We start from the raw sequence: 13,691 nt of genomic DNA, 5'->3' as shown, positions 1-13,691 counted from the left end.
TCTCCCACCTCCTCACTCTCTACACAGGGCTCTGCCTGATCTGTGGCACATTCTCACTCCCTACACAGGACCTGTGTGGTCTCTCCCAACACCTCACTCCCTCCACAGGGCCCTGCCTGGATGCTCCCTCCCCCTCACACCCTGCACAGGGTCCTGCTTGGTCTCTCCCACCTCATCACTCCTTACACAGGGCCTGCCTGGTCTCTCCCATATCCTCACTCCCTATACTTGGCTCTGCCTGGTCTCTCCCATCTCCTCACTCCCTAAGCAGGACTCTGCCTGGGTCTCCCTCTTCTTCACTCCCTACACAGGGCCCTGTCTGCTGTCTCCCATCTTCTCTATGCACAGAGCCCTGCCTGGTCTGTCCCACCTCCTCACTCCCTACACTCTTCTCTGCCTGTTCTCTCCCACCTCCTAACTCCCTGCACAGGGCTCTGCCTGGTCTTTCCCATATCCTTACTCCATACAGGGACATGCCTGATCTCTGGCCAACTCACTCCCTACAGAGGGCCCTTCCTGGTCTCTCCCATCTCCTCACTCCCTATGCAGGTCTCTGAATGGTTCTCCCACCTCTTCACTCCCTACACAGGGCCCTGCCTGCTGTCTACCATCTTCTCAATCCCTACACAGGTTTCTGCCTATTCTCTCCCACCTCCTCACTCCCTACACAGGTCTCTGCCTGGCCTCTCCCACTTCCTCACTCCCTACACAGGTCTCTGCCTGGCCTCTCCCACTTCCTCACTCCCTACACAGGTCCCTGCTTCGTCTCTCCCACCTCATCACTCCTTACACAGGGCCCTGCCTGGTCTCTCCTACATCCTCACTCTTTACACAGCATCCTACCTGGTCTCTCTCACCTCCTCACTCCCTATGCAGGTCTCTGCCTGGTCTCTCCTAAGGCCTAACTCCCTACTCAGGTCCCTGCCTGACCTCTCCCACCTCCTCACTCCCTAGACATGGCCGTGCCTGGTTGCTCCCAGCTCCTCACTCCCTACTCAGGGCCCCGCCTTTTCTCTCCCACCTCCTCCATCCCTGTAAAGGTCTCTGCCTGGTCTGTCCCACCTCCTTACTCCCTACAGAGTTCTCTGCCTGTTCTCTTCCACATCCTCACTCCTTACACAGGGCCCTTCCTGGTCCCTCCCACCTCCTCACTTCCTACACCTGTCCCTGCCTGGTCTCTTCCATCTCCTCTCTCCCTACTCAGGGCCCTGCCTGGTCTCACCCACCTCCTCACTCCCTACAAAGGTCTCTGTCTGGTCTCTCAGCTCTTCACTCCCTACACAGGTTTCTGTCTCTTTTGTCCCACCATCTTACTCCCTATACAGTGCCCTGCCTGGTCTCTCACTCTCTATACAGGGCCCTGCATGGTCTCTCCCACCTCCTGACTCCCTTCACAGCGCCCAGCCTAGTCCCTCCCACCTCCTCACTCCCTACACAGGTTAGGGTTTAGGGTTTAGTTTAGTGTTAGGGTTATGGTTCGGGATCGGGTTTAGGGGTTAAGGTTAGGTTTTAGGGTTTAGTGTTCGAGTTTAGGGTCAGGGTCAGTTTTTAGTGTCAGGGTCAGGGTTTATGGTCAGGGTCAGGGTTAGGGGTTAGGGTCAGGGTTAGGTTTAGGGTTTGTTTTTATGGTTAGGGTTTAGGGTTTAGGATTAGGGTTGGGGTAAGGTTAGGGCTAGGGGTTAGGGCTAGGGGTTAGGGTTTAGTGTTTAGTGATAGAGTTTAGGGTCAGGGTCAGAGTCAGTGTTTAGTGTCAGGGTCAGAGTTTAGGGTCAGGGTTAGGGTCATGGTCAGGGTTAGGGTCATGGTCAGGGTTTAGGGTCATTGTCACGGTTTAGGGTCAGGGTCTGGGTCAGGGTTAGGGGTTAGAGTCAGGGTTAGGTTTAGGGTTTGGGTTTAGGGTTAGGATTTAGGGTTTAGGGTTAGGGCTAGGGTTAGTTTTAGAGGTTAGAGGTTAGGGTTAGGGTTAGGGCTAGGGCTAGGGCTTGGTGTTAGGGCTAGGTCTAGGGCTAGGGTTTTAGGGCTAGAGTTTAGGTTTAGGGTTAGGGTTTTGGGTTAGGCTGATGGTTAGAGTTTAGGGTTAGGGTTTATGGTTAGTGTTAGGGTTAGTGTTAGGGTTTAGGGTTAGGGTTAGGGTTTAGGGTTAGCAGTTAGTGTTAGGGTTAGTGTTCAGGGTTAGGGTTAATGTTTAGGGTTAGGTTTTAGGGTTCGAGTTAGTGTTAGGGTTAGGGCTAGGGCTAGGACTTGGGCTAGGGCCTAGGGCTAGGGCTAGTGATATGGTTTGGGTTTAGGGTTCGGGTTCGGGTTCACGTTAGGCTTCGGTTTAGGCTTCGGGTTAGGATTTGGGTTAGGGTTTGGGTAAGGGTTATTGTTAGGTTCAGGGCTATTGTAAGGGTTAGGTTTAGGGTTACAGGTGGACTAGCGTTATGATTAGAGTTAAGTTTAAGTTTAGGGTTTGGGTTAGGTTTAGATTTAGGGTTAGGGTTTGGATGAAATTTACGATATGGTAAGTGTTATTTTTAAGGTTAGGGCTAGAGTTTGGGTTCGTGTTCAGGTTAGTGTTAAGGTTAGGTTTAGCGTTTGGATTAGGGTTAGGGGTTATGTTTGGGGGTAGGGTTATGTTTAGATTTAGGGTTAGTGTGAAGTTTAGGTTAAGGGTGAGGGTTATGGTTAGGGTTAGGGTAAGGGTGAGGGTTAGGGTCAGAGTTATTGTAAGGGTTAGGTTTAGGGTACTACAGGTGGGCCAAGGTTAAGTTTAGGGTTTGATTTAGGGGTAGGGTTAGGGTTAAAGTTAGGGTGAGCTTTAGCTTAGGGATAGGGTGAAGTTTAAGATAGGCTGAGGGTTAGTGTTAGGGTTATGGCTAAGGTTTGAGTTTGGTTTCAGGTTAGTGTTAAGGTTATGTTTAGGGTTAGGGTTAAGTTTACGGGTTCTTTTTAGTTTTAGGGTTAGGGTTAAATTTTAGGTTAGGGTTAAGTTTAGTGTTATGTTTAGGATTAGGGTCACGGTTTGTGTTAGGATTTGTCGTTTGGGTGAGGGTTAGGTTTAGGGTTCGGGTTGGGTAGGGTTAGGATTATGGTTATGGTAAGGTGTTAAGGGTTAGAGTTGTAGTTTAGGGTGAGGGTTCCGGTTAGTCATTGTGGTTCTGGTCATGGTTAGGTTTGGTTTAGGGTTAGGGTTAGGTTTATTATTAGGTTTCGGGTTAATGTTAGAGTTAGAGTTAGGGTGAAACTTAGGGTTAAGGTTTGGGTTAGGCTTTGGTGTTAGGGGTTAGGGTTTGGGTTAGGGGTTAGGGTTATCGTTAGGGCTTAGGGGTTCAGGTTAGTGTTAGGGTTAGGAATAGCATTAGGGTTAGGGTTGGAGGATACGGTTAGGGGTTAGGGTGAGGGTTGCGGTTAGTTTTACAGTTAAGGTGAGGGTTTAGGGTAAGTGTTATTTTTAGGGTTAGAGTTAGGGTTAGGTTCAGGGTTAGGGTTAGGTGTAGGGTAAGATTTCGGTTTAGGTTCAGGTTTAGAATTAGAGTTAGTGTTCTATTTAGGATCAAGCTTAGAGTTAGGGTTAGGGTTAGGATTAGGGTTAGGTCTAGGGTTAGGTTCAGGGCTAATGTAAGGCTTAGTTTTAGGGTTACAGGTGGAGTAGTGTTATGGTTAGAGTTTGGTTTAAGGTTAGGGTTTGGTTTAGGTTGAGGGTGAAGGTTAGGGTTAGTGTTGGATGAACCTTAGGACGGGGTGAGGGTTATTCTTATGATTAGGGCTGAAGTTTGATTTTGTGTTCAGGTTAGTGTTAAGGTTAGTTTTAGGGTTCGGGTTAGTGTTAGGAGTTATGTTTAGGGTTAGTGTTAGGTTTAGGTTCAGGGTTAGAGTGATGTTTAGGTTCATAGTGAGGGTCAAGGTAAGGGTTAGGATTACGGTGAGGATTATGCTTAGTGTTAGAGTTTACGTTTAGGGTGTTAGGGTTTATGGTTAGGGTAGGGTTAAGTTTAGGGTTAATGTAAGGGTTAGTATTAGATTAGTGTTACTGTTCGTGTTTGGGTTAGGGTTAGGGATAAGTTTAGGGGTAGCAGCAGGTTTAGGGTTGGGGATTCGGTTAGGGGTTCGGGTGAAGTTTAGTGTTAGGTTTACAGTTAAGGTGAGGGTTTAGGGTAAGTGTTATGGTTAGGGTTAGAGTTAGAGTTAGGGTTAGGGTTAGGGTTAGGGTGAATTTTCAGTTAATAGTGAGGGTTAGGGTAAGGGTTAGGGTTAAGGTTAGAGTTAGGATTAAGATTAGTGTTCGGGTTAGGTTTAGGGTTAGGGTTAGGATAAGGGTAAGGTTAGGGTTAAGGCTAGGTTTACGGTCAAGGGTACATCTAGGTTAGGGTTAGGATTAGGTGTAGAGTTAGAGTTAGTGCTAGGGTTTAGGGGTAGGGTTCGGGTCAGGTTTAGAGTTATTGTTAGTGTTAGGGTTAGGGTAGAGTTAAGGTTAGGGTTAAGTTTAGGGTTAGGGTAAGGGTTATGTTTAGGTCAGGGTTAGGGTTAGGGTTAGGGATAGGGTTAGGTTTAGGGAAAGGGTTAGGGTTCGTGTGAGGGTTAGTGTTAGATTTACAGTTAAGCTGATGTTTTACAGTGTTACAGTTAGGGTCAGGGTTAGAGTTAGAGTTAGGGTTAGGGCTAGACTGAGGGGATAGTTTAGGGTTAGGTTTAATTTTAGGGTTATGCTTATGTATAGGGTGAAAGTTAAGTTAAGATTAGCGTTAGGGTAAATATTAGAGTTAGGTGTTTGGGTTAAGGTTAGGATCAGGTTAGGGTTAGGTTTAGGGTTAGTGTTAGTGTCAGGGTTAGGTTTTGGTGTTTGGGTTAATGTTAGGGTTAGCTTTAGGGTTAGGGTTTAGTTTAAGGTTAGGGTCAGGGTGAAGTTTAAGTTAAGGGTGAGGGTTGAGCTTAGGGTTAGTGTTAGGGGTTAGGGTTAGGGTTAGGGTTAAGGTTCGGATTAGGATTAGGGTTAAGATTAGTTTTAGGGTTAGGGTAAGTGTTACGGTTAATTCATGGTTAGGTTTAGGGCTAGGTAAAGGTTAGAGATAAGATTAGGTTAAGGGTAGGGTTTAGGTTTAGATGTTAGTGTGAGGGTTAGTGCTAGGTTTCCATTGAAGCTGAGTGTGTAGGGTAAGTTTTAGGGTTAGGATTAGGGTTAGAGATAGATTTAGGGTCAGGGTTAGGATTATGTTTAAGGTTAGGGTTAGGTATATGGTTAGGATTAGGGTTAGGGTCAGGGTTGGGGAGATTTAGTATTATGTTTAGTTTTAGGGCTAGGGTTAGGGTGAAGTTTATGTCAAGCGTGAGGGTTAGGGTTAGGGTTAGGGGTAAGGGTTCAGGTTAGGGTCAGGGTTAGGGTTTGCGTTAGGTTTAGGGTTAGCTTTAGTTTTGGTTAGGGTTAGGATTTGAATGAAGTTAGGGTAGGTTTAGGGTTATGGGTAGGGTGAAATTTTGGTTAGAGTTATTGTTCGGGGTTAGGGTTAGGTTTGAGTTTATCGTAGGGTTAAAGTTAGGGTTAAGGTTAGGTTAGGGTTATGGTCAGGGTTAGGATTAGGATTAGGTTTAGGGTGAGGGTTAGGGTCCGAGTTATTGTAAGGGTTAGTTTTAGGGTTACAGGTGGGCCAAGGTTAAGGTTAGGGTTAGGTTTAGGGGTAGGGATAGGTTTAGAATTAGGTTAACATAAACTTCACCCTAACCCTAGCCCTAAAACTAAACATAATTAGAATTAGGGTGAGCTTTAGGTTAGGGATAGGGTGAAGTTTAAGTTAGGGTGAGGGTTAGGGTTAGGGTTATGGCTAAGGTTTGGGTTAGTTTTCAGGTTCGTGTTAAGGTTGTGTTTCGTGTTAGGGTTAAGTTTACGGGTTCTGTTTAGTTTTAGGGTTAGGGTTATGTTTAAGGTTAGGGTTAAGTTTAGTGTTACAGTTAGGGTTAGGGTTACGTTTTGTGTTAGGCGTTGTGGTTGGGGTGAGGTTTAGGTTTAGGGTTAGGGTTGGGTAGGGTTAGGATTATGGTTACGGTAAGGTGTTAGGTGTTAGAGGTGTAGTTTAGGGTTAGGGTTTGGGTGAGGTTCCGGTTAGACATTGTGGTTCTGGTCATGGTTAGGATTGGTTTAGGGTTAGGGTTAGGTTTATGATTAGGTTTCGGGTTAGTGTTAGAGTTAGAGTTAGGGTGAGAGCTACCTTTAAGGTTAGGGTTAGGTTTTGGTGTTATGGGTTAGGTTTGGGGTTAGGGTTAGGGTTATCATTAGGGCTTAGGTGTTCAGGTTAGTGTTAGGGTTAGGGATAGCATTAGGGTAAGGGTTGTGGGATACCGTTAGGGGTTAGAGTGAGTGTTACGGTTAGTTTTACATTTAAGGCGAGGGTTTAGGATAAGTGTCCCGATTATCGTTAGACATAGAGTTAGGGGTAGGTTTACGTTTAGGGTTAGGTGTAGGGTAAGATTTAGCTTTAGTTTCAGGTTTAGGGGTAGAGTTAGTGTTCTATTTAGGGTCAAGGTTAGAGTTCGGGTTAGGGTTAGGATTAGGTCTAGGGTTAGGATTAGGTTTAGGGTTAGGTTGAGGGGTATTTTAAGGGTTAGGTTTAGGGTTACAGGTAGACTAGCATTATGGTTAGAGTTAGATTTAATGTTAGGGGTTGGGTTAGGTTTAGGTTTAGGTTTAGGACTAAGGTTAGCGTTAGGGTTTGGATGAAGTTTAGGATAGGGTGAGGGTTATTTTTAGGGTTAGGGCTAGACTTTGGGTTTGTGTTCATGTTAGTGCTAAGGTTAGGTTTAGGGTTCAGGTTAGGGTTAGTGGTTATGTTCAGATTAGGTTTAGGTTTAGGGTTAGTGTGAAGTTTAGGTTAAGGGTGAGGGTTAGGATAAGGGTTTGCATTAGGGTTTGGATTCTAGTTAGTGTTAGAGTTTAGGTTTAGGGTGTTAGGGTTAGGTTTATGGTTAGGGAAGGGTTAAGTTTAGGGTTAATGTTAGGGTTAGCATTAGATTAGGGTTACTGTTCGTCTTCGGGTTAGGGTTAGGGATAATGTGAGGGATAGATAGCATTAGGTTTAGGGTTGGGGACACGGTTAAGGGTTAGGTTTAGGTTTACATTGAAGGTGAAGGTTTAGGGTAATTGTTATGGTTAGGGTTAGAGTTAGAGTTAGGCTTATGGTTAGGGTGAAGTTTCAGTTAATAGTCAGGGTTAGGGTTAAGGTTAGAGTTATGCTTAAGGTTAGTGTCAGGGTTAGGTTTAAGGTAGGGGTAAGGTTAGGGTTTAGGCTAGGTTTACGGTAAAGGGTAGGGCTAGGTTAGGCTTAGGGTTAGGTTTAGAGTTAGAGTTAGTGCTAGGGTTTAGGCTTAGGGTTAGGGTCAGGTTTAGAGTTATTGTTAGGGTTAGGGTTAAGTTCGAGTTAAGGTTAGTGTTAAGTTTAGGGTTAGGGTAAGGGTTAGGATTAGGTCAAGGTTAAGGTTAGGATTAGGGATAGGGGTAGGATTAGGGAAAGGGTTAGCGATTCATGTGATGGTTAGTGTTAGGTTTACAGTTTAGCTGATGTTTTAGAGTGTTATGGTTAGGGGTATGGTTAGAGTTAGGGTTAGGGTTAGGATTAGGGTTAGGGCTAGACTGAGGGGATAGTTTAGGGTTAGGTTTAGTTTCAGGTTAGGCTTAGGCTTACGTTTAGGGTGAAGCATACGTTAAGGATGAGGGTTAGGACTAGTGTTAGCGTTACGTGTTTGCGTTAAGGTTAGGGTTAGATTTAGGGTTAGTATTAGGGTCAGGTTTACGTGTTTGGGTTAATGCTAGGGTCAGGTTTAGGCTTAGGTTTAGGGTTAGGGTTAGGGTTCAGTTTAGGGTTAGTGTTAGGGTGCATTTAAAGTTAAGGGCGAGTGTTGAGCTCAGGTTAGCGTTAGGTGTTAGGGTTAGGGTTAAGGTTAGGATTAGGTTTAGGGTTAAGTTTAGGTTTATGCTTAGGTTTAGAGTACATGTTAGGGTTAAGTCATTGTTAGGTTTAGGGCTAGGTTCAGGTTAGAGATAGGGTTAGGTTAAGGGTTGGGGTTAGGTTTAGATGTTAGGGTGAGGGTTAGTTCTAGGTTTCCATTTAAGCTGAGTGTGTAGGGTAAGTTTTAGGGTTAGGATTAGGGTTAGGGTTAGAGTTAGGTTCAGGTTTGGGTTAGGTTTATGGTTAGGATTAGGGTTAGGGTCCGGGTTAGGCGGAGATTTAGTGTTATATTTAGTTTTAGGGTTAGAGTTAGGGTGAAGTTTATGTTAAGCGTGAGGGTTAGGGTTAGGGGTTAGGGTTCAGGTTATGGTCCGGGTTAGGGTTAGGTTTACATTTAGGGTTAGGTTTAAGTTTAGTTTTATTTTTGGTTAAGGTTAGGGTTTGAATGAAGTTAGGGGAGGTTTAGGGTCATGGTTAGGGTGAATTTTGGTTAAGAGTGAGGGTTCGGTTTAGGGTTAGGGTTAGGTTTACGTTTAAGGGTAGGCTTAGGCTAAGGATTAGGGTTAGAGTTAGGGTTAGGGGTTAGTGTTTCAATTTGCTTTACGGTAGAGTTATATTTAGGGTTAAGTTTAGGGTTAGGGTAAGAGTTAGAGTTACGTTTACAGTTAAGATGAGGGTTTTGGGTAAGTGTTAGTGTTAGGGTTAGGCTTAGTGCTAGGGTTAGGGTTAGAGTTAGGGTTTGGTTTAAGATTATGGTAGGGTTAAGGTTAGGTTAGGGTTAGGATTAGCATTAGGTTTAGGGCGAAGGATAGGGTCAGAGTTATTGTAAGGGTTTGGATGAGGGTTACAGGTTGGCCAAGGTTAAGGTTAGGGTTAGGTTTAGGGTTAAAGTTAGGGTTAGCTTTAGGATAGAGATAGGGTGAAGTTTAAGATAGGGTGCGGGTTAGGTTTAGGGTTATGGCTAAGGTTTGCGTTAGTTTTCAGGTTATTGTTAAGGTTATGTTTAGGGTTAGGGTTAAGTTTACGGGTTCTGTTTAGTTTTAGGGTCAGGTTTAGATTTTAGGTTAGGGTTATTTACAGTGTTACTGTTAGGGTTAGGGTTATGGTTTGTGTCAGGCGTTGTGGTTGGGATGAGGGTTAGGTTTAGGGTTAGGTTTGGTTAGGATTATGGTTATGGTAATGTGTTAGGAGTTAGAGGTGTAGTTTAGGGTTAGGGTTTGGGTGAGGGTTTTGGTTAGGCATTGTGGTTCTGGTCATGGTTAGGTTTGGTTTAGGGTTAGGGTTAGATTTATGATTAGGTTTTGGGTTAGTGTTAGAGTTAGGGTGAGAGTTAGGGTTAAGGTTTGGGTTATGCTTTGGTGTTATGCGTTAGGGTTTGATTTCAGGTTCGGGTTATCCTTAGGGCTTAAAGGTTCAGGTGAGTGTTAGGGTTAGGCTTAGGGATAGCTTTAGGGTTAGGGTTCGGGATACAGTTGGGGTTAGGTTGAGGGTTATGGTTAGTTTTACAGTTAAGGTGAGTGTTCAGGGTAAGTGTTATGGTTATGGTTAGAGTTAGGGTTAGTGTTTGGGTGAAGTTTCAGTTAATAGTGAGGGTTACACTAAAAGTTAGGGTTAATGTTAGAGTTAGGGTTAAGGTTAGCGTTAGTGTTAGGTTTAGGGTAGGTAAGGTTAGGGTTAAGACTAGGTTTACGGTAAAGGGTTGGGCTGGGTTAGGGTTAGGGTTAGGTTTAGAATTATACTTAGTGCTGAGTTTAGGGTTAGGGTTAGGGTCAGGATTCGAGTTATTGTTTGGTTTAGGTATAGGTAGAGTTAAGGTTATGTTTAATTTAGGTTTAGGGGAAGGGTTAGGTTTACGTCAGCGTTAGGTTTAGGATTAGGGATCGGGTTAGGGTTTGTGAAAGGGTTAGGGGTTCGTCTGAGGGTAAGTGTTAGGTTTACAGTTAAGCTGATGTTTTAGGCTGTTATGGTTAGGGTCATTGTTAGGTTTAGCGTTCGGGCTAGAGTTAGGTGATAGTTTAGGGTTAGGTTTAGTTTTAGGGTTAGGCTTAGGCTTAGGTTTAGGGTGAAGTTTAGGTTAAGGATGAGGGTTATGTTTAGGGTTAGTGTTAGGGTTAGGTGTTTGGGTTAAGGTTAGGGTCAGTTTAGGGTTCGGTTTAGAGTTCGGGTTAGCGTTAGGGTTCGGGTTAGGTGTTTGGGTTAACGTTAGGGTCAGGTTTATGTTTGCGTTTAGGGTTAGTGTTGGGTTCGTTTTAGGGTTAGTGTTTGGGTGAAATTTAAGTGAAGAGTGAGGGTTGAGCTTAGGGTTAGGGGTTAGGGTTAGGGTTAAGGTTAGTTTTAGGTTTAGGTTTAAGATTAGGTTTAGGGTTAGGTTTAGGGTAAGTGTTAGGGTTAAATCATGGTTAGGCTAGGGCATGGTTAAGATTAGAGATAGGGTCAGGTTAAGGGTTGGGGTTAGGTTTAGATGTTAGGGTGAGGGTTAGTGCTAGGTTTCCATTTAAGTTGAGTTTGTAGGGTAAGTTTTAGGGTTGGATTAGGGTTAGAGTTAGGGTCAGGGTTAGGGTTAAGGTTCGAGTTAGGGTTAGGTTTATGGTTAGGATTTGGGTTACGGTCAGGGTTAGGAGGAGATTTAGTGTTATGTTTAGTTTCAGGGTCAGGGTTAGGGTGCAGTTTAGGTTAAGGATGAGGGTTAGGGTTAGGTTTAGTGTTAGGGTTAGGTGTTTGGGTTAAGGTTAGGGTCAGGTTAGGGTTAGGCTTACTGTTAGGGTTAGGTGTTTGGGTTAATGTTAGAGTCAGGTTTAGGGTTAGGTTTAGAGTTAGGATTAGGTTTTGGTTTAAAGTTAGAGTTCGGGATAGGGTGAAGTTTAATTTAAGGGTGAGGGTTGAGCTTAGGGTTTGGGGTAGGGGTTAGGGTCCAGGTTAGGATTAGGTTTAAGGTTAAGGTTAGGTTTAGGGTCAGGTTTAGGGTAAGTGTTAGGATTAAGTCATGTTTAGGTGTAGGGCTAGGATAAGGTTAGAGATAGGGTTAGGTTAAGGGTTGGGTTTAGGTTTAGATGTTAGGGTGTGGGTTAGTGGTAGGTTTCCATTTAAGCTGAGTGTGTAGGGTAATTTTTATGGTTAGGATTAAGGTTAGAGTTAGGGTCAGGGTCAGGGTTAGGGTTAAGTTTAGGGTTAGTTTTATGCTTAGGATTGGGTTAGGTTCATGGTTGGGGGAGATTTAGTGTTATGTTTAGTTTTAGGATAGGGTTAGGGTGAAGTTGATGTTAAGCATGCGGGTTAGGGTTAGGGCTAGGGGTTATTGTTCAGATTAGTGTCAGGGGTAGGGTTAGGGATAGGTTTAGGGTTTGTTTTAGTTTTGTTTAAGGTTAGGGTTTGAATAAAGTTAGGGTAGGTTTAGGGTTATGGTTAGGTCTGGGCTAAGGATTAGGGTTAGAGTTAGGGTTAGGGGTGTTTTGGTTAGGTTTAGGGTAGGGTTTTATTTAGGGTTAGGGTAAGAATTAGAGTTACGTTTACAGTTAAGGTGAAGGTTTTGGGTATGTGTTACGGTTAGGGTTAGGGTTAGAGTTAGGATTAGGGTTTAGGGTTAGGTTTAATTTTATGGTAGGGTTAAAGTTAAGGTTAAGGTTAGGTTAGAGTTAGGGTAGGGTTAGGATTAGGATTAGGTTTAGGGTGAGGTTTAGGGTCAGAGTTATCGTAAGGGTTAGGTGTAGGGTGACTGGTGGGCCAAGGTTAAGGTTAGTGTTAGGTTTAGGGGTAGTGTTAGGGTTAAAGTTAGGGTTAGCTTTAGGTTAGGGATAGGGTGAAGTTTAAGATAGGGTGTGGGTTAGGGTGAGGGTTATGGCTAAAGGTTTGGGTAAGTTTTCAGGTTATTGTTAAGGTTACGTTTAGGGTTAGGGTTAAGTTTATGGGTTATGTTTAGTTCTGGGTTAGGGTTAGATTTTAGGTTAGGCTTAAGTTTAGTGTTACGGTTAGGGTTAGGGTTATGGTTTGTTTTAGGCGTTGTGGTTGGGTTGAGGGTTAGTTTTAGCGTCAGGGTTGAGTAGGCTTAAGATTATGGTTATGATAAGGTGTTAGGGGTTAGAGGTGTAGTTTATGGTTAGGGTTTCGGTGAGGGTTCTGGTTAGGCATTTTGGTTCTGGCCATGGTGAGGTTTGGTTTAGGGTTAGGGTTAGGTTTATGATTAGGTTTCGGGTTAGTGTTAGATTTAGGGTGAGTGTTTGGTTTAAGGTTTGGGTTAGGCTTTGGTGTTAGGGGTTTGGTTTGGGTTAGGGTTATCGTTAGGGCTTAGGGTTTCAGGTTAGTGTTAGGGCTAGCATTAGGGTTAGTGTTGGGGGATAGGTTTAGGGGTTCTGGTGAGGGTTAAGGTTAGTTTTACAGTTAAGGGGAGGGTTTAGGGCAAGTCTTATGATTAGGGTTAGAGTTAGAGTTACGGTTAGGTTTAGGGTTAGGTTTAGATGTAGGGTAAGATTTAGGTTTACTTTCAGGTTCAGGGTGAGAGGTAGTGTTCTCTTTAGGGTCAAGGTTAGAGTTAGGTTTAGGATTCGGTCTAAAGTTAGGATTAGGATTAGTTTTAGGGTTAAGTTCAGGGATATTGAAATGCTCAGGTGTAGGGTTACAGGTGGACTAGCACTATACTTAGAGTTAGGTTTAAGGTTAGGGTTTGGGTTAGGTTTAGGTCTACAGTTAAGAATAGGATTAGGGTTTGGATGAAGTTTAGGATAGGGTGAGGGTTATTTTTATGGTTAGGGCTAGAGTTTGGGTTTGTGTTCAAGTTAGCTTTAAGGCTAGGGTTTAGGGTTAGGGGTTATGTTTAGGGTTAGGGTTATGTTTTGGGTTAGGGTTATGTTTTGGTTTAGGGTTAGTGTGAAGTTTAGGTTAAGGGTGAGGGTTAGGATAAGAGTTAGAATTAGGGTTAGGATTATAGTTAGTGTTAGAGGTTAGATTTAGGATGCTAACGTTAGGTTTATGGTTAGGGTTGGGTTCATGTTAGAGTTAGGGTTAGATTAGGTTTAATGCTCGTGTTTGGGTTAGGGATAGGGTTAGGGATAGCATTAGGTTTAGGGTTGGGGATACGGTTAGGGGTTAGGGTGAGGGTTGTGGTTAGGGTGTGGGTTAGGGTTAGGTTTACAGTTAAGGTGAGGGTTTAGGGTAAGTGTTATAGTTAGGGTTCGAGTTAGAGTTGTGGTTTAGGTTTAGGGTGAAGTTTCAGTTAATAGTCAGGGTCAGGGTAAGGGTTAGGGTTAAGATTACAGTTAGGGTTAAGTTTAGTGTTAGGGTTAGGGTTAGGGTAGGGGTAAGGTTAGGGTTAAGGCTAGGTTTACGGTAAAGGGTAGGGCTAGGTTAGGGTTAGGTTTAGAGTTAGAGCTAGTTCTAGGGTTTAGGGTAAGAGGTAGGGTCAGGTTTAGAGTTTTTGTTAGTTTTAGGGTGGAGTTAAGGTTAAGTTTAGCGTTAGGGTAAGTGTTAGATTTAGGTCAGGGTTAAGGTTAGGATTAGGGATAGGGTTAGGGTTAGGGATAGCATTAGGGTTAGCTTTTGGGGGTACGGTTAGGGGTTAGGTGAGGGTTACAGTTAGTATTGCAGTTAAGGTTAGGTTTTAGGGCAAGTGTTAGGATTAGGGTTAGAGTTAGAGTTAGGGTTAGGTTTAGGGTTAGGTGCAGGGTAAGTTTTAGGTTTAAGTCCTGGTTTAGGGTTAGAGTTAGTGTTCTATTTAGGGTCAAGTTTAGAGTTCGGGATAGGTTTAGGATTAGGTCTATTGTTGGGCTTAGGATTAGGGTTAGG

This window comes from Elephas maximus, chromosome 2, assembly GCF_024166365.1.
Source record: "Elephas maximus indicus isolate mEleMax1 chromosome 2, mEleMax1 primary haplotype, whole genome shotgun sequence".
NCBI lineage: Eukaryota > Metazoa > Chordata > Mammalia > Proboscidea > Elephantidae > Elephas > Elephas maximus.
Note: the sequence above shows the minus strand (reverse complement) of the source record.